This window comes from Coregonus lavaretus (assembly GCF_964263955.1).
Source record: "Coregonus lavaretus genome assembly, chromosome: 19".
In the NCBI taxonomy this organism is placed as follows: Eukaryota; Metazoa; Chordata; class Actinopteri; order Salmoniformes; family Salmonidae; genus Coregonus; species Coregonus lavaretus.
In genome coordinates, this window is record NC_140006.1 from 30,708,868 (window position 1) to 30,729,510 (window position 20,643).

The 20,643-nt window shown below is 45.9% G+C and overlaps 1 protein-coding gene across 2 annotated transcripts in view; it reads right to left on the reverse strand.

The window, feature by feature from the left end:
- Positions 1–20,643, reverse strand: part of LOC311146655 (cyclin-Y-like) — a 37,445-nt gene that overhangs the window by 5,307 nt on the left and 11,495 nt on the right. The window lies entirely within an intron of this gene.

Sequence of the window (20,643 nt, forward strand, 5' to 3'; positions counted from 1 at the left end):
TGTTAACTACACATCCACAATAGTTTCTGGAAGTGTGCTGGAAAGGACAATGTGAAAAGAAAATATCCAAGCCAGCACAGTATAGTTTGGATGGACTCCATAGAAAGACAGGGGAAGCAGAGGACACACACTAGTGTTGAGGAGGATAAATTGGCTCTTACCCGCCGATGGTGATTAATAATAATAATATAATTAAAACACTAATGAATAGCTTTCCTGGAAAACACAGGGGACACAGTCACACAGGCTGTATGAAATGAAAGAGTGAGCAGCCTTAACAGTGAAGCACTACAGGTTGCGTCCAAAATGGCATCCTATTCCCTACATAGTGCACTACTTTTGACCAGAGCCCTATGTGTTGTTTTTGGTACCTCTCTCCCCTCTAGTACTCATTTATAAATTGATGTTTGTTTCTCTTCACTCTCACAGAGACATTGAAGCATTATTCATGCTTTGTGATTCAGAGCATATCTACATCACGGCCTGGGTATATGAGCTACGGATGGGCGTGCATGTCTCACATCAAACAGATAGTTACACTCATATGCTATACATATGCTATAGTATGGTAAATTACCCTGATTGACAAAAAGGTACTGAAGGATACTAATTTAAGCCATTATAGCTACCATTCGCTTGGACTGTGCATCATAAAGAAAGAAAGAAGTCTCCATGATAATATCTGCAATGTGTCAAAATATACATTTGATACCATTGAACACTACTCTAGCCCTCACTGAGTCACTTTTCCAGAGGCAACAACACCTCAACAGCACCTCAATAGCACCTCAACAGCACCTCAGCTGAACCAGGAAATGGGGGTTTCATGCTCAAACAACTGGACTAGAGGTGCTACCTTACATAATAGAATATAATAAACTCAAAGCACAAAGCTAAGCCAACTTCATACTCAAGAGTGAGATAAGTCCCTCGAAGATAGCCTTGTACTGAAATGGAGTACCTTGAAGAGCATTTTTGGGGTAAATTCTGAATAAAAAATGGCAGGAATGCAGGGGCCTACTGTGTCCCAAACAGCACCCTATTCCCTGTATAGTGTACTACTGGGCCCTGGTTAAAAGTAGTGCACTATTTTTTACATTTTAGTCATTTAGCAGACACTCTTATCCAGAGCGACTTACAGTTAGTGAGTGCATACATTTTATTTTTTCATACTTCTTCATAACTTTTCATAAATGTTTTCATACTGGCCCCCCCTAAAGGGAATAGGGTGCCATTTGGTATGCACACAGCCCTACTGTATCCCTTCCCCTGGCAGGCAGACCCAGACCCATCCAGTAGATTATAGAACAATGTACCACAGAACTGGACAATCACCCATTCATCTCAATGACAAGCTCCAAAGGAGTTGCTATGAGGGGTGTTAAAAGGAAAAACATGTTCTCTGCCTTGTGTCATTTATTCATCATTTTTTCTTATCATCATGTTTGAATACGGCAAAGGGCTACTGTGATGGATGCAGAGACCTGGGGGTGCTGCTACTGCTGCTGCTGCTGATGATGATGATGAAGAAGAGGTCTGAGGTGTTAGTCAGCAGCAGCGGGATATGACCTGGCGGCAACCCAGACAGAGAGTATGCTAGACTGGCTGTAGGCCAACTGACCCGGAGGGGTGTGCCAGAGTTGAGAGAGGGCCTTTTGGTTATCATTTTTGTTAGCTCGCTGAGACAAAGCCTAGGCAGTTCAAGGAGCTAACACAAATCTTCAGGTCTCAGGCTTCATTCCCTGTTATTGTGGGTGAGAAGCAATAGCACATTACAATACTTTTGGCTGGAAACCACCTGGGGGAACTCTAAATGGACTGACAGTGTGGATTAGTCTTGGATAAAACATGGCCATTCCGTCGATTTAGCACACCTATGCAACAGAAACCCAGGTTGTGTCTGAAATGGCATCCTATTCACTACTTTTGACCAGGGCCAATAGGGCTTAGGTCAAAAGTAGTGCACTAAATAGGGAATAGGGTCCCATTTCGGCCACAGACCCATAGTACTACACTGAGGGAGGTTTCAACACATTCAGAAATTAGGACCAGGAGGTATACAAAGGAAGAGGTCACTTGAACACAATTAGCGAAAGGGGGTCAGGCATTCCTCTGACAGAAACAAATACCCTGCAGTTCTACACCATGGACAAGGTACCAACAGAAGTATATTTTCTGTAGCGCAAAACGGTTTTTAAAGTACACAATACAGTAAATCCATTTACCTAGATACTGTACTGATTCTATACGTAATCAATCAATGTCAATAAAAGCTTGTTCACACCTAATTTTCCCCTATAAAATAAGCTGCTCTCATAGTGGTCTGCATCCCAAATGGCACCCTATTCCTTAGTGCACTACTTTTGACCAGAGCCCTAGGTGCCATTTGGGACACATAGCAGTGTAGATGAATTGGCGTCATCCCTGACAGCATGCAGACAGGAAGGATATGAGAGCTCAGCCTTTTAAACCATGCCTGTATGGATGCCCTCCCACTCACTACTACAGAGCACCACCACAGAGTAGAGGCCAGATCCGGGACCCGAGCGGGTCCGGATCCAGAATTCTAAATAATGTCACGGGTCTGGGTCGGATCTGATCTGATTGTCACGGGTATGTGTAATTTTAACTGACTTGTCCGGAAGGGCCAGAGACCAAAGAGACTGCTGCAGTATATAGAGAGAGACATTTTATAATTTATGCTGCTGCTCTTGCTTTTCACCAGAGTGGAGCGTGTAGCTTGTAGTTGGCCAATCATCAGTCATCAAAGCAGGAATAGGCTACTGTCATAGAGCCTCGCTCGGTGTGTGGCAAAAATTTGGAGATATTTAATCAATGGAAGATGGAATTTAAATGATGCAATTAACAGTTAAAGTAGAAGGATTGGCTTCAACGATTAAGAGCCAACAGGTAGGCTGCTCCTTAATATTCTGAATGAAGTTGTTATTTGCAACTGTAGGATTAGAAAGCGCATGCACTGCCGCCTCAGTTAGCCTAGCTAGCTAACGTTAGCTAGCTTAACTAGCTTCTCCCGGTTTGATGCAGTCCAAGAAAGGTACTACGTAAATCGTATTTGATGATAAATAACCTAGCTATGGCAGCTATTAGTCTACTATAGCGTGAGTCCGCTTGGTTGGTTGCGGTCTCTCGCTCCCTCCTCCCCGTGTCACTCGCACACAGTACGGCCCCTCCCTGCCTGCTAGAGCGGCACCTCTCTTCCTCCTCTCGCGGGTCTCTATACAGTGAGGGAAAAAAGTATTTGATCCCCTGCTGATTTTGTACGTTTGCCCACTGACAAAGAAATTATCAGTCTATAATTTTAATGGTAGGTTTATTTGAACAGTGAGAGACAGAATAACAACAAATAAATCCAGAAAACGCATGTCAAAAATGTTATAAATTGATTTGCATTTTAATGAGGGAAATAAGTATTTGACCCCCTCTCAATCAGAAAGATTTCTGGCTCCCAGGTGTCTTTTATACAGGTAACGAGCCTAGATTAGGAGCACACTCTTAAAGGGAGTGCTCCTAATCTCAGTTTGTTACCTGTATAAAAGACACCTGTCCACAGAAGCAATCAATCAATCAGATTCCAAACTCTCCACCATGGCCAAGACCAAAGAGCTCTCCAAGGATGTCAGGGACAAGATTGTAGACCTACACAAGGCTGGAATGGGCTACAAGACCATCGCCAAGCAGTATGGTGAGAAGGTGACAACAGTTGGTGCGATTATTCGCAAATGGAAGAAACACAAAATAACTGTCAATCTCCCTCGGCCTGGGGCTCCATGCAAGATCTCACCTCGTGGAGTTGCAATGATCATGAGAATGGTGAGGAATCAGCCCAGAACTACATGGGAGGATCTTGTCAATGATCTCAAGGCAGCTGGGACCATAGTCACCAAGAAAACAATTGGTAACACACTACGCCGTGAAGGACTGAAATCCTGCAGCGCCCGCAAGATCCCCCTGCTCAAGAAAGCACATATACAGGGCCGTCTGAAGTTTGCCAATGAACATCTGAATGATTCAGAGGAGAACTGGGTGAAAGTGTTGTGGTCAGATGAGACCAAAATCAAGCTCTTTGGCATCAACTCAACTCGCCGTGTTTGGAGGAGGAGGAATGCTGCCTATGACCCCAAGAACACCATCCCCACCGTCAAACATGGAGGTGGAAACATTATGCTTTGGGGGTGTTTTTCTGCTAAGGGGACAGGACAACTTCACCGCATCAAAGGGACGATGGACGGTGCCATGTACCGTCAAATCTTCGGTGAGAACCTCCTTCCCTCAGCCAGGGCATTGAAAATGGGTCGTGGATGGGTATTCCAGCATGACAATGACCCAAAACACACGGCCAAGGCAACAAAGGAGTGGCTCAAGAAGAAGCACATTAAGGTCCTGGAGTGGCCTAGCCAGTCTCCAGACCTTAATCCCATAGGAAATCTGTGGAGGGAGCTGAAGGTTCGAGTTGCCAAACGTCAGCCTCGAAACCTTAATGACTTGGAGAAGATCTGCAAAGAGGAGGGGAACAAACTCCCTCCTGAGATGTGTGCAAACCTGGTGGCCAAGTACAAGAAACGTCTGACCTCTGTGATTGCCAACAAGGGTTTTGCCACCAAGTACTAAGTCATGTTTTGCAGAGGGGTCAAATACTTATTTCCCTCATTAAAATGCAAATCAATTTATAACATTTTTGACATGCGTTTTTCTGGATTTCTTTGTTGTTATTCTGTCTCTCACTGTTCAAATAAACCTACCATTAAAATTATAGACTGATCATGTCTTTGTCAGTGGGCAAACGTACAAAATCAGCAGGGGATCAAATACTTTTTTCCCTCACTGTATTTAAAAAATGTATTTATGCATATCGGGTCCGGGTGGGAAAGCCCCAGGTCCATTTCGGAACGGGGTCCAACTTTTTGGACCCGTGAAGACCTCTACCACAGAGCACTACCATAGAGAGGGGAGCAGAAGCCTATGCTTTCAGAGTATGCAGCCACACCCATCCCTGGGCTCCATGAGAGAGAGTCACCTGAGACATATGCTCAACACCACTGACAACTGAACTGACAGCGAGATAATCAGCTTCATAGGTCTACATCTTTCCCTCTGTCTCAATCTGACACTGTCCTTCCTTTCTGAGTCTGAGTATGATTCTGTTGTCAGACAGCAGGATGTCAAGCAGTAGGATCTAATGCAGCTGAGACACCATCTGTGGCCAGCCTGCTCCTTCTACAGCAAGGAACAAAAAAAATAAAAAATAGACAAGATCTTTCAACCATGGCGAGGTAAATACCTGTCTATTTAGGCAAAATAGCACTGATTAATGCTTTAGTCATATCACAGTTTACTTATTTACTTATGTCGCAGCCTACTCCAGACGACTCGTTTTTCAAATTAAACTGAACAAAAATATAAACGCAACAATTTCAAAGATTTTATAGAGTTACAGTTCATATGAGGAAATTAGTCAATTGAAATACATTCATTAGGCCCTCATATATGGATTTCACATGACTGGGAATAAAGATATGTATCTGTTGGTAACATATACCTTAAAAAAAAAATGGGCCTCAGGATCTCGTTGTGGTATTTTGGTGCATTCAAATTGCCAATTGATAAAATGCAATTGTGTTCGTTGTCCGTAGCTTATGCCTGCCTATTCCATAACCCCACCATGGGGCACTCTGTTCACAATGTTGACATCAGCAAACTGCTCGCCCACACAACGCCATACACATGGTCTGCGGTTGTGAGGCCGGTTGGACGTACTGACAAATTCTCTAAAACGACGTTGGAGGTAGCTTATGGTAGAGAAATGAACATTCAATTCTCTGCCAACAGCTCTGGTGGACATTCCTGCAGTCAGCATGCCAATTACACACTCCCTCAAAACTTGAGACATCTGTGGTATTGTGTTGTGTGACAAAACTACACATTTTACATTTACATTTTAGTCATTTAGCAGACGCTCTTATCCAGAGCGACTTACAGTTAGTGAGTGCATACATTTTTCATACTGGCCCCCCTTGGGAAACGAACCCACAACCCTGGCGTTGCAAGCGCCATGCTCTACCAACTGAGCTACAGGGGACCAGTCCCCAGCACAAGGTGCACCTGTGTAATGATCATGCTGTTTAATCAGCTTCTTGATATGCCACACCTGTCAGGTGGATGGATTATCTTGGCAAAGGAGAAATGCTAACAGGGATGTAAACAAATTTGTGCACAAAATTGTAGAGAAATAAGCTTTTTGTGTGTATGGAACATTTCTGGGATCTTTTATTTCAGCTCATGAAACATGGGACCAACACTTTACATGTTGCATTTACATTTTTGTTCAGTGTATATGAGCAAAAAAATATTAATCTTTATTTGGAATGGTAAGCCAGACAAAATTAAACTAGCTTATTTATATAATGAATATGAGTTTGGGGGATACAATTATTAAATATTAAAGCATTAAACCTCTCACTAAAAGCTTCAGTCATACTAAAGTTATACTTAAACCCAGGGGTGCAACTTTTACTGGGGACGGGGGGGACATGACCCCCCCCCCCCCCCCCCCCCCCCCCCCCCCCCCCCCCCCCCCCCCACACACACACACATTCTGTGTAGGCTGTTTTCTGGTTTCAGCCGGCTGAATTTAGGACCGCACAGACACCACAGAGCTTGCAGACAGGCTGTGTGAAGGCAAAGCTTCTGAAAGGCTGGCGTATAGGACCATCACGGGAGAGATTAACAGAGGCAGCTGCTGTCTGTGTTGCGCTTTTTCTCCGAGTTTTAAAAGCAAGCAGAGCAGAAAATGGCTACTCTTTAGTTGACTGATCTAGCTGGCAAGGTAACTGCTGTTTGACAGAATAAAAAATATATATTCCCAGTGCTGAGCTAGTAGTGTAACTGACATGTTACATTAGCTAATGTTTCATCCCCTCTCGACTGAAGCGACTAGTAGCTACCACAGCCAGTTCAGCTCTAGCTAGCCTCTAGCTATCTGTCAGGTAGCAGTATCTAACAGCTGTTGTGTGTATGGAAATGTTTTGTAGCCTTTGTTTTGTCCCGTTTCAACAGAAGTAAATTGTATGATGTACCAATGTACCATTAGCTAGCAGAGCTAGCCAAAAGTTGGCTAATGTTAGCTAGCTAGCTAGCTCACTAACTTTAGCTATTATATTTGCCTCTATCACACTAGACCTGAATCAAACAATGAAACCAGCGACCAAATTATTAAAGACTGATATTCTGACGTGCAAGTTCAATGCAAGTTTTTATTAGTCAGTATGGCAATGTAACGTTATTGATCTGCAGTTTCCCTAACTAATTCCCTACTTTTCACACTGACACGGTATAAACAGCTCTACAGGCTTCACTGTCATGGTGCACAGTCAGTACACAACACTATGCTCATCATGTCTTAGCATGATCAGATGGTGACAGGTGTCCCTGCAGGGTCAGACAGCCAGGGGAGACCAGTCTACAGCTGAATTGTGCAGTATATTATAACAACCAATGAATGGATACAAAGTTGATGTGTAGGATACAGTCTGGGATCTGGGAATAATGATAATTTCAATTGTTGAACCATTGATTATCATGGATAATATACATTTACATTTACATTTTAGTCATTTAGCAGACGCTCTCATCCAGAGCGACTTACAGTTAGTGAGTGCATACATTTTTTTTTGTATTTTGTATTTTTTTCATACTGGCCCCCCGTGGGAATCAAACCCACAACCCTGCCGTTGCAAACGCCATGCTCTACCAACTGAGCTACATCCCTGCCGGCCATTCCCTCCCCTACCCTGGACGACGCTGGGCCAATTGTGCGCCGCCCCATGGGTCTCCCGGTCGCGGCCGGCTACGACAGAGCCTGGATTCGAACTAGGATATCTAGTGGCACAGCTAGCACTGCGATGCAGTGCCTTAGACCACTGCGCCACTTGGGAGATATATAATGTATACATGTACACCAATGTAATTCTTTGTCATGCCTCATCTGAGCAGGATCAGATGGAGACATGGGGTCTCATCGGGGTCAGGCAGCCAGGGAAGACCAGTCTGTGACGGAGCTGAGGTGAATTTCTGGAGACAACACTATTTTCTCTGTGCAGCAAACACTGGACAAGCAAAAAGCTACAAAGATTGAAAATATTTTAAGGCAGTCTGACAAACCTCTAAAGTTGATTTCCAAACTGTATCAAGGGTTGATAAAGGATTTTCCCGATGACACAAAACATGTCAAACAAAAATATGAGGAAGACCTGGGAGACGCTATTGATGATGTTGAATGGATACAGATATGTTAGAATGCCCAGTCATGTTCATATAATCTCAGACATAAATTACTGCAGTTTAAGACCATACATAGAATGTACTATATGCCAGTGAAACTGAATATCATGCACACAGAAATGTAATTATTCTTACTGGAGGCGAGGAGGCGATGGGGTGAGGTTGTGTTCCTCTAAGCGGGGAGGTAAGCTTGGCTTCTTCTTTATATGTGTTGAGTAAAGCTTAAACCATGCATTTAGATTGTAGGTACAGTGGGGAGAACAAGCATTCCGTCTCTCACAGACCTGTTAGTTTTTCTTTAAGAAGCCCTCCTGTTCTCCACTCATTACCTGTATTAACTGCACCTGTTTGAACTCGTTACCTGTGTAAAAGACACCTGTCCACACACTCAATCAAACAGACTCCAACCTCTCCACAATGGCCACGACCAGAGAGCTGTGTAAGGACATCAGGGATAAAATTGTAGACCTGCACAAGGCTGGGATGGGCTACAGGACAATAGGCAAGCAGCTTGGTGAGAAGGCAACAAATGTTGGCGCAATTATTAGAAAATGGAAGAAGTTCAAGATGACGGTCAATCACCCTCGGTCTGGGGCTCCATGCAAGATCTCACCTCGTGGGGCATCAATGATCATGAGGAAGGTGAGGGATCAGCCCAGAACTACACGGCAGGACCTGGTCAATGACCTGAAGAGAGCTGGGACCACAGTCTCAAAGAAAACCATTAGTAACACACTACGCCGTCATGGATTAAAATCCTGCAGCGCACGCAAGGTCCCCCTGCTCAAGCCAGTGCATGTCCAGGCCCGTCTGAAGTTTGCCAATGACCATCTGGATGATCCAGAGGAGGAATGGGAGAAGGTCATGTGGTCTGATGAGACAAAAATAGAGCTTTTTGGTCTAAACTCCACTCGCCATGTTTGGAGGAAGAAGAAGGATGAGTACAACCCCAAGAACACCATCCCAACCGTGAAGCATGGAGGTGGAAACATCATTCTTTGGGGATGCTTTTCTGCAAAGGGGACAGGACGACTGCACCGTATTGAGGGGAGGATGGATGGGGCCATGTATCGCGAGATCTTGGCCAACAACCTCCTTCCCTCAGTAAGAGCATTGAAGATGGGTCGTGGCTGGGTCTTCCAGCATGACAACGACCCGAAACACACAGCCAGGGCAACTAAGGAGTGGCTCCGTAAGAAGCATCTCAAGGTCCTGGAGTGGCCTAGCCAGTCTCCAGACCTGAACCCAATAGAAAATCTTTGGAGGGAGCTGAAAGTCCGTATTGCCCAGCGACAGCCCCGAAACCTGAAGGATCTGGAGAAGGTCTATATGGAGGAGTGGGCCAAAATCCCTGCTGCAGTGTGTGCAAACCTGGTCAAGACCTACAGGAAACGTATGATCTCTGTAATTGCAAACAAAGGTTTCTGTACCAAATATTAAGTTCTGCTTTTCTGATGTATCAAATACTTATGTCATGCAATAAAATGCAAATTAATTACTTAAAAATCATACAATGTGATTTTCTGGAATTTTGTTTTAGATTCCGTCTCTCACGGTTGAAGTGTACCTATGATAAAAATTATAGACCTCTACATGCTTTGTAAGTAGGAAAACCTGCAAAATCAGCAGTGTATCAAATACTTGTTCTTCCCACTGTAGGTATTGTAGGTAGTTTATCCAGGTAGTTATTGTAGGTAAGTATTGTAGTGTATTCGGCTGAGCCCGGTGAAGCACGAGGCTAGCTAGCTAACCCACTACCTGGACCAATAAAGCTAGCTAGCTAGCGGGTAGCTACTGGTAATTTGGTAACTGTTAGCAACTGTGGATATTTTCCAATGTTATTTCACGCTTAAGAGTACCTGTAATTATTGTAGGTAGGTATTGTAGATAGTTTATCTAGGTAGTTATTGTAGGTAGTTATAGCCAACTTTACTTTACAGTCAACACCGCAGCCACTGCTAGCTAGCCAACCTTACCAGCTAGCAGTACTGTAGCAACCAAATACATTACAACGGAACTATTTGATTTGATTAGTGTAATGTTAGCCAGATACATTCGTTCGCAGCGACACCGTTTTCCATACTAAGTCAACACCACAGACACTGCTAGCTGGCCAACTCTACCTGCTAGCAGTACTGTAGCAACTAAATACATTTCAACGGAACGATTTGATTAGTGTAAAGTTAGCTAGCTACATAGTTGTCTTGGTATCAAAGACAAAGGTGTAGTATAGAGAAACTATCGAGGTTAGCTAGCCAGCTACATTTTCAAACAGTTACCACCGCAGCCACTGCTAGCTAGCCAACATTACCAGCTAGCAGTACTGTATCATTTTAGTCAATGAGAATTTTGCAACGTAAGCTTCACTTTCTGAACATTCGAGATGTGTAATCCACTTGTGTAGCTAGCATGACTGACTTTGTGCTAGCTAGCCAATGTTTAATTACTTCTGCGTTATGAAAGGAACTAGACACGGACATGAATGATCCATTGGTAGTTTGTTGTAACCAAGTATTGGTGCTAAACCGTGAGTTATTGGATGCTAGCATGCTAGTTAGCTATGGCGTCATAGGATACGGTGCCCTGGGCGGTTTTCACAGAAGAATACTGTACCAAGTTAGCTAGCTGAATAAACTAAGTTAGTCTATTCCTGGAAACATTGAACTACTGTAGATTACAACAATTATAATTTCTAAAGTGGAAGTTGGAAGATTTGTATTTGAGTGTTTCAGTGAAAGGTTAGTGAGGGAGGCCTCGCTTCCCCAGATGTTTAGTTAATTTCATTACGATCTCCTTTGCATTAGTGTAGCCTTTTCTGTAGCCTGTCAACTATGTGTCTGTCTATCCCTGTTCTCTCCTCTCCGCACAGGCCATACAAACGCCTCACACCGCGTGGCTGCTGCCTCTCTAACCTGGTGGTCCCTGCACGCACGACCCACGTGGAGTTCCAGGTCTCCGGCAGCCTCAGGAACTGCCGTTCTGCGGCCAACAAGGCAGAGTTAATCTCAGCCTATGCTACCCTCCAGTCCCTCGACTTCTTGGCGCTGACGGAAACATGGATTACCACAGAAAACATTGCTACTCCTACTGCTCTCTCCTCATCTGACCATGTGTTCTCGCATACCCCGAGAGCATCTGGTCAGCGGGGCGGTGGCACAGGAATCCTCATCTCTCCCAAGTGGACATTCTCTCTTTCTCCCCTGACCCATCTGTCTATATCCTTATTTGAATTCCATGCTGTCACAGTCCTAGCCCATTCAAGCTTAACATCCTTATCATTTATCGCCCTCCAGGTTCCCTTGGAGAGTTCATCAATGAGCTTGACGCCTTGATAAGTTCCTTTCCTGAGGATGGCTCACCCCTCACAGTTATGGGTAACTTTAACCTCCCTACGTCTACCTTTGACTCATTTCTCTCTGCCTCCTTCTTTCCACTCCTCTCCTCTTTTGACCTCACCCTCTCACCGTCTCCCCCTACTCACAAGGCAGGCAATACGCTTGACCTCATCTTTACTAGATGCTGTTCTTCTACTAATCTCACTGCAACTCCCCTCCAAGTCTCCGACCACTACTTTGTATCCTTTTCTCTCTCGCTCTCCTCCAACACTACTCACTCTGCCCCTACTCAGATGGTAATGTGCCGTCGCGACCTTCGCTCTCTCTCTCCCGCTACTCTCTCCTCTTCCATCCTATCATCTCTTCCCTCTGCTCAATCCTTCTCCCTCCAATCTCCTGATTCTGCCTCCTCAACCCTCCTCTCCTCTCTTTCTGGATCTTTTGACTCTATGTCCCCTATCCTCCCGGCCGGCTCGGTCCTCCACTCCTGCTCCGTGGCTTGACGACTCATTGCGAGCTCACAGAACAGGGCTCCGGGCAGCCGAGCGGAAATGGAGCAAAACTAGACTCCCTGCCGACCTGTCATCTTTTCACTCCCTCCTCTCTACATTTTCTTCCTCTGTTTCTGCTGCTAAAGCCACTTTCTACCACTCTAAATGTCAAGCCTCTGCCTCTAACCCTAGGAAGCTCTTTGCCTCCTTCTCCTCCCTGCTGAATCCTCCTCCTCCTCCCCCTCCCTCCTCCCTCTCTGTGGATGATTTCGTCAACCATTTTGAAAAGAAGGTTGATGACATCCGATCCTCATTTATTAAGTCAAATGACACCGCTGATCCTGCTCACACTGCCCTACCCTATGCTTTGACTTCTTTCTCCCCTCTCTCTCCAGATGAAATCTTGCGACTTGTGACGGCCACTTGACCCGATCCCCTCCTCTTCTCCAGACCATTTCCGGAGACCTTCTCCCTTACTTCACCTCGCTCATCAACTCATCCTTGACCACTGGCTATGTCCCTTCCATCTTCAAGAGAGCGAGAGCTGCACCCCTTCTCAAAAAACCTACACTCGATCCCTCCGATGTCAACAACTACAGACCAGTATCCCTTCTTTCTTTTCTCTCCAAAACTCTTGAGCGTGCCGTCTTTAGCCAACTCTCTTGCCATCTCTCTCAGAATGACCTTCTTGATCCAAACCAGTCAGGTTTCAAGACTGGTCATTCAACTGAGACTGCTCTTCTCTGTGTCACGGAGGCTCTCCGCACTGCTAAAGCTAACTCTCTCTCCTCTGCTCTCATCCTTCTAGACCTATCTGCTGCCTTTTGATACTGTGAACCATCAGATCCTCCTCTCCACCCTCTCCGAGTTGGGCAACTCCGGCGCGGCTCACTCTTGGATTGCGTCCTACCTCACAGGTCGCGTGGCGAGAATCTGTCTCCGCACCACGTGCTCTCACCACTGGTGTCCCCCAGGGCTCAGTTCTAGGCCCTCTCCTATTCTCTCTATACACCAAGTCACTTGGCTCTGTCATATCCTCACATGGTCTCTCCTATCATTGCTACGCAGACGACACACAATTAATCTTCTCCTTTCCCCCTTCTGATAACCAGGTGGCGAATCGCATCTCTGCATGTCTGGCAGACATATCAGTGTGGATGACGGATCACCACCTCAAGCTGAACCTCGGCAAGACGGAGCTGCTCTTCCTCCCGGGGAAGGACTGCCCGCTCCATGATCTCGCCATCACGGTTGACAACTCCGTTGTGTCCTCCTCCCAGAGTGCAAAGAACCTTGGCGTGACCCTGGACAACACCCTGTCGTTCTCCGCTAACATCAAAGCGGTGACCCGATCCTGTAGGTTCATACTCTACAACATTCACAGAGTACGACCCTACCTTACACAGGAAGCGGCACAGGTCCTAATCCAGGCACTTGTCATCTCCCGTCTGGATTACTGCAACTCGCTGTTGGCTGGGCTCCCTGCCTGTGCCATTAAACCCCTACAACTCATCCAGAACGCTGCAGCCCGTCTGGTGTTCAACCTTCCCAAGTTCTCTCACGTCACCCCGCTCCTCCGCACACTCCACTGGCTTCCAGTTGAAGCCCGCATCTGCTACAAGACCATGGTGTTTGCCTACGGAGCTGTGAGGGGAACGGCACCTCTGTACCTTCAGGCTCTGATCAGTCCCTACACCCAAACGAGGGCATTGCGTTCATCCACCTCTGGCCTGCTGGCCCCCCTACCTCTGCGGAAGCACAGTTCCCGTTCAGCCCAGTCAAAACTGTTCACTGCTCTGGCACCCCAATGGTGGAACAAGCTTCCTCATGACGCCAGGACAGCGGAGTCACTCACCACCCTCCGGAGACACTTGAAACCCCACCTCTTTAAGGAATACCTGGGATAGGATCAAAGTAATCCTTCTTCTCTCTCGCACTCCTCCAACACTACTCACTCTGCCCCTACTCAGATGGTAATGTGCCGTCGCGACCTTCGCTCTCTCTCTCCCGCTACTCTCTCCTCTTCCATCCTATCATCTCTTCCCTCTGCTCAATCCTTCTCCCTCCAATCTCCTGATTCTGCCTCCTCAACCCTCCTCTCCTCCCTTTCTGCATCTTTTGACTCTATGTCCCTTATCCTCCCGGCCGGCTCGGTCCTCCCCTCCTGCTCCGTGGCTTGACGACTCATTGCGAGCTCACAGAACAGGGCTCCGGGCAGCCGAGCGGAAATGGAGGAAAACTAGACTCCCTGCCGACCTTTACAATATATATATATATATATATATATATATATATATATATATATATATACATTGTAAAGTGGTTGTCCCACTGGCTATCATAAGGTGAATGCACCAATTTGTAAGTGAACTATCAGATGGATAAGTGAACCATGGATAAGAGTGTCTGCTAAATGTCGAAAATGTAAATGTAAGTGTAAAACACAAAGGGGGACATATTTGCATATGTTATGGTCTTGTGAAGGCTGGCTGAATTCTGGCAAAGAGTATGTCCTTTTATCTCAGCATGTCTACAGATTTTCCCTTCTCCCTGTTTTTGTTTGCTTGGAAATGTTGATACTGTTATCAGAAGAAACTGTGTAACCTAGCATTTATAGTGGCTAAGAAATGCATTGCCATTAATTGGAAGGTTGGTTATCCTCCCACAATGGATGGAAGAAATGTGAAATTATGTATCACTAGATTAGATTTATTACAAAGATTAAGGGTATACTGTCCAACTTTCATAAGGTCTGGTTGCCTTACAGTGCATTCGGAAAGTATTCAGACCCCTTGACCTTTTCCACATTTTGTTACCTTCAGCCGTATTCTAAAATTGATTACATTGTTTTTTTTCCCCCCTCATCAATCTACACACAATACCCCATAATGACAAAGCAAAAACAGATTTGTAGAAACTGAAATATACATTTACATAAGTATTCAGACCCTTTACTCAGTACTTTGTTGAAGCACCTTTAGCAGTGATTACAGCCTTGAGTCTTCTGTATGACACTACAAGCTTGGCACAGCTGTATTTGGGGAGTTTCTCCCATTCTTCTCTGCAGATCCTCTCAAGCTCTGTCAGGTTGGAGGGGGAGCGTCGCAATGTTCCAACATCTAGTGGAAAGCCTTCCCAGAAGAGTGGAGGCTGTTACAGCAGCAAAGGGGGGACCAACCCCATATTAATGCCCATGATATTGGAATGAGATGTTCGACGAGCAGGTGTCAACATACTTTTGGTCATGTAGTGTAAGTAAGACTTTTAAGCAGGTCAACATTCACAAGGCCGCAGGGCCAGACGGATTACCAGGACGTGTACTCCGAGCATGTGCTGACCAACTGGCAAGTGTCTTCACTGACATTTTCAACATGTCCCTGACTGAGTCTGTAATACCAACATGTTTCAAGCAGACCACCATAGTCCCCGTGCCCAAGAACTCTAAGATAACCTGCCTAAATGACTACCGACCCGTGGCACTGACGTCTGTAGCCATGAAGTGCTTTGAAAGACTGGTCATGGCTCACATCAACAGCATAATCCCAGAAACCCTAGACCCACTCCAATTTGCATACCGCCCCAACAGATCCACAGATGATGCAATCTCTATCGCACTCCACACTGCCCTTTCCCACCTGGACAAGAGGAACACCTACGTGAGAATGCTATTCATTGACTACAGCTCAGCATTCAACACCATAGTGCCCTCAAAGCTCATCACTAAGCTAAGGATCCTGGGACTAAACACCTCCCTCTGCAACTGGATCCTGGACTTCCTGACGGGCCGCCCCCAGGTGGTAAGGGTAGGTAACAACACATCTGCCACACTGATCCTCAACACGGGGGCCCCTCAGGGGTGCGTGCTCAGTCCCCTCCTGTACTCTCTGTTCACCCATGACTGCATGGCCAGGCACGACTCCAACACCATCATTAAGTTTGCCGACGACACAACAGTGGTAGGCCTGATCACCGACAACGATGAGACAGCCTATAGGGAGGAGGTCAGAGATCTGGCCGTGTGGTGCCAGGACAACAACCTCTCCCTCAACGTGACCAAGACAAAGGAGATGATTGTGGACTACAGGAAAAAAAAAGAGGACTGAGCACGCCCCCATTCTCATCGACGGGGCTGTAGTGGAACAGGTTGAGAGCTTCAAGTTCCTTGGTGTCCACATCACCAACGAACTATCATGGTCCAAACACACCAAGACAGTCGTGAAGAGGGCACGACAAAGCCTATTCCCCCTCAGGAGACTAAAAAGATTTGGCATGGGTCCTCAGATCCTCAAAAAATTCTACAGCTGCACCATCGAGAGCATCCTGACTGGTTGCATCACCGCCTGGTATGGCAACTGCTTGGCCTCTGACCGCAAGGCACTACAGAGGGTAGTGCGTACGGCCCAGTACATCACTGGGGCAAAGCTCCCTGCCATCCAGGACCTCTATACCAGGCGGTGTCAGAGGAAGGCCCTCAAAATTGTCAAAGACTCCAGTCACCCTAGTCATAGACTGTTCTCTCTGCTACCGCACGGCAAGCGGTACCGGAGTGCCAAGTCTAGGTCCAAAAGACTTCTCAACAGCTTCTACCCCCAAGCCATAAGACTCCTGAACAGCTAATCATGGCTACCCGGACTATTTGTACTGCCCCCCCACCCCATCCCTTTTACGCTGCTGCTACTCTGTTAAGTATTTATGCATAGTCACTTTAACTCTACCCACATGCACATATTACCTCAACTAGCCGGTGCCCCCGCACATTGACTATGCAACGGTACCCCCCTGTATATATAGCCTCCCTACTGTCACTTTATTCTATTGTATATATAGCCTCCCTACTGTCACTTTATTTTTTACTTCTGCTCTTTTTTTCTCAACACTTTTTTGTTGTTGTTTTATTCTTACTTTTTTGTTTAAAATAAATGCACTGTTGGTTAAGGGCTGTAAGTAAGCATTTCACTGTAATGTCTGCACCTGTTGTATTCGGCGCATGTGACCAATAAAATTTGATTTGATTTGATTTGAGTGTATATCCATGGTTGTGTCCCAAAATACACCCTATTCCTTATAGTGTACTACTTTGACCAGGGCCCATAGAACTCTGGTCAAAAGCATTGCACTATATAGGGAATAGGGTGCTATTTGGGACATACCCACAGGCCGTAGAAGGGATTGGAATCGCTCTGGTGCCAGGTAGAGTGTAGAACTCTGTAGAACAGCAGAGAACATGATATTCAGGGCCTGGATTCCTGTATGCATGCCTGTGAGTGAGTGAGTGAGTGTTCAATGTAAGGACCAGTTGTGAAGAGTTTTTTTGGCAAAGACTGAGATGTGCAATACGTTTATTCATTACATGGCGAACCACTAAAAGCTTAATTACATTTTTTTTTGTGTGTGATTTATATGGTAAAACATAAATAGTAGGTCATTGAGAAAATGCATTAGACTGTAGAAAAGTAGTGTGAATGTCAGGAATAGTAATGTTTATGGCCCAGGCATTAGTAGAGTATCTGAAAGTAGCTAAACTCCCGGACAGAGATTAAGCCTAGTTCTGGACTAAGAAAAACCTTCAATGGAGAATCTGTGTCTGGTAAATCAGACCTGAGAGTGTTGACAATTAGTCCATGTTATTACTCAAAACAAGTATTATGACACATAAAAAATGGGTTGGATTGAATAGTATGGTTCAACTGGTTTCAGTAATATGTTCTCTTCATGAGATAGAGAGGTGGCTTGAAAGGAAGGTGCTTTAAGTCAGTCATTTACCCTGTGTTTTCTTTGACGTTCCATGCATTCATAAAACACATGTACAGTGACCACAAGCTTACTGTACAGCTTACTGTAAACATGGTGTGTTTAGGTACATTTGTCACCTTGGTTAAAGGTTAAAGGTGACACAGATACAGTATATTGTAGAACATGTATGTATTTGGGACTGGTGGTGAACTGCAGCACACTTATCGGGAGTCGACTGTGGAACACTAATGGAATTCACAGCCAGCACTGCTGCTAAACTTTAACAAAGATTTAGAGGCACCCTATTCCCTATATAGTGCGCTACTTTTGACTAGAGACCTTTTGACCAATGCCCATAGGGCTCTGGTCAAAAATTGTGCACTAAAAGCTCAGACTTTTCTGTTTCTATCTCCATGGACCGGCACAGGTGTCTCATTGGGTCATGGCCTCAGTGGACCTGCTGTGACTTGGGGTCATGACCTGGCAACTGGTACTTTTCAATCATTTACATAACATTGGCGCACTGTGAACATGGGTTAACACCTTTCTATAATTAACACATCACAAAATCAACTGTCTTGATGATGCAGAGGTTGTTGATTCTGCTCTTTGCAAAATAGTTTACTCCTCCCCAAGTATTTAGTGTCACACTCCTGAGGGAAACAAAATAACACTAGAGCTAACATTAACATAAACACTGGTGACACACTGGTGCTGGGTAAGTCTCAGGTGGAAAATCACTAAATATTATGTAGGGTATAGGGTGCCATTTGGGCAGCAGCCTGTGTAAGAGGGCTATCGGCTAGCCGCCTGTAGCGTAGGCCTGTTGTTCTCTGATAGGCTTTATGAATTAACAATGGGACTGTTAAACAGTGCTGTGAACTTGAGAGAGAGAGAGATAACAGAGACTGGGGCTACTACAACACGGGCCACATATCACAGTCACATGTTTGTTTGGAAACACTGGAGGCCTGCGGGTGACTGGTGACTGGGGCAGGCAGGAGGGTGGGAGGGGACTGGGAAGGGTCACAGTAGCACACTTATTATTCACCAGCTCTCTTGTCTGTTGACATATGGAAATTGCCATTTTTATGTTGTTTCGTACAGTTAGACTTAACAACAGGGATTGAATAGATTTAATGATTCACTACAGCAATAAATCAAATAAAGCAGTGCAAATAGTCCGGGTAGCCATTTGATTAGCTGTTCAGCAGTCTTATGGCTTGGGGGTAGAAGCTGTTAAGAAGCCTTTTGGACCTAGACTTGGCACTCCGGTACCGCTTGCCGTGCGGTAGCAGAAAGAACAGTCTATGACTAGGGTGGCTGGAGTCTTTTTAGGGCCTTCCTCTGACACCGCCTGGTATAGAGGTCCTGGATGGCAGGAACCTTGGCTCCAGTGATGTACTGGGCCGTACGCATTACCCTACTGTAGTGCCTTGCGGTCGGAGGCCGAGCAGTTGCCATACCAGGCGGTGATGCAACCAGTCAGGATGCTGTTGATGGTGCAGCTGTATAACTTTTTGAGGATCTGAGGACCCATGCCAAATCTTTTCAGTCTCCTGAGGGGGAATAGGCTTTGTCGTGCCCTCTTCACGACTGTCTTGGTGTGTTTGGACCATGATAGTTTGTTGGTGATGTGGACACCAAGGAACTTGAAGCTCTCAACCTGTTCCACTACAGCCCCGTCGATGAGAATGGGGGCGTGCTCAGTCCTCTTTTTTCCCCCTGTTGTCCACAATTATCTCCTTTGTCTTGATCACGTTGAGGGAGAGGTTGTTATCCTGGCACCACACGGCCAGGTCTCTGACGACCTCCCTATAGGCTGTCTCATCGTTGTCGGTGATCAGGCCTACCACTATTGTGTCGTCGGCAAACTTAATGATGGTGTTGGAGTCGTGCCTGGCCATGCAGTCATGGGTGAACTGGGAGTACAGGAGGGGACTGAGCACGCACCCCTGAGGTGCCCCTGTGTTGAGGATCAGCGTGGCAGATGTGTTGTTACCTACCCATAAGACCTGGGGGCGGCCCGTCAGGAAGCCCAGGATCCAGTTGCAGAGGGAGGTGTTTAGTCCCAGGGTCCTTGGCTTAGTGATGAGCTTTGAGGGCACTATGGTGTTGAACGCTGAGCTGTAGTCAATGAATAGCATTCTCACGTAGGTGTTCCTCTTGTCCAGGTGGGAAAGGGCAGTGTGGAGTGCAATAGAGATTGCATCATCTGTGGATCTGTTGGGGCGGTATGCAAATTGGAGTGGGTCTAGGGTTTCTGGGATAATGGTGTTGATGTGAGCCATGACCAGCCTTTCAAAGCACTTCATGGCTACAGACGTGAGTGCTACGGGTCGGTAGTCATTTAGGCAGGTTATCTTAGTGTCCTTGGGTACAGGGACTATTGTGGTCTGCTTGAAACATGTTGGTATTACAGACTCGGTCAGGGACATGTTGAAAATGTCAGTGAAGACACTTGCCAGTTGGTCAGCGCATGCTCGGAGTACACGTCCTGGTATTCCATCTGGCCCTGCGGCCTTGTGAATGTTGACCTGCTTAAAAGTCTTACTCACATCGGCTACGGAGAGCGTGATCACATAGTCATCCGGAACAGCTGATGCTCTCATGCATGCTTCAGTGTTGCTTGCCTCGAAGCGAACATAGAAGTGATTTAGCTCGTCTGGTAGGCTTGTGTCACTGGGCAGCTCGCGTCTGTGCTTCCCTTTGTAGTCTGTAATAGTTTTCAAGCCCTGACACATACGACGAGCGTCAGAGCCGGTGTAGTACGATTCAATCTTAGT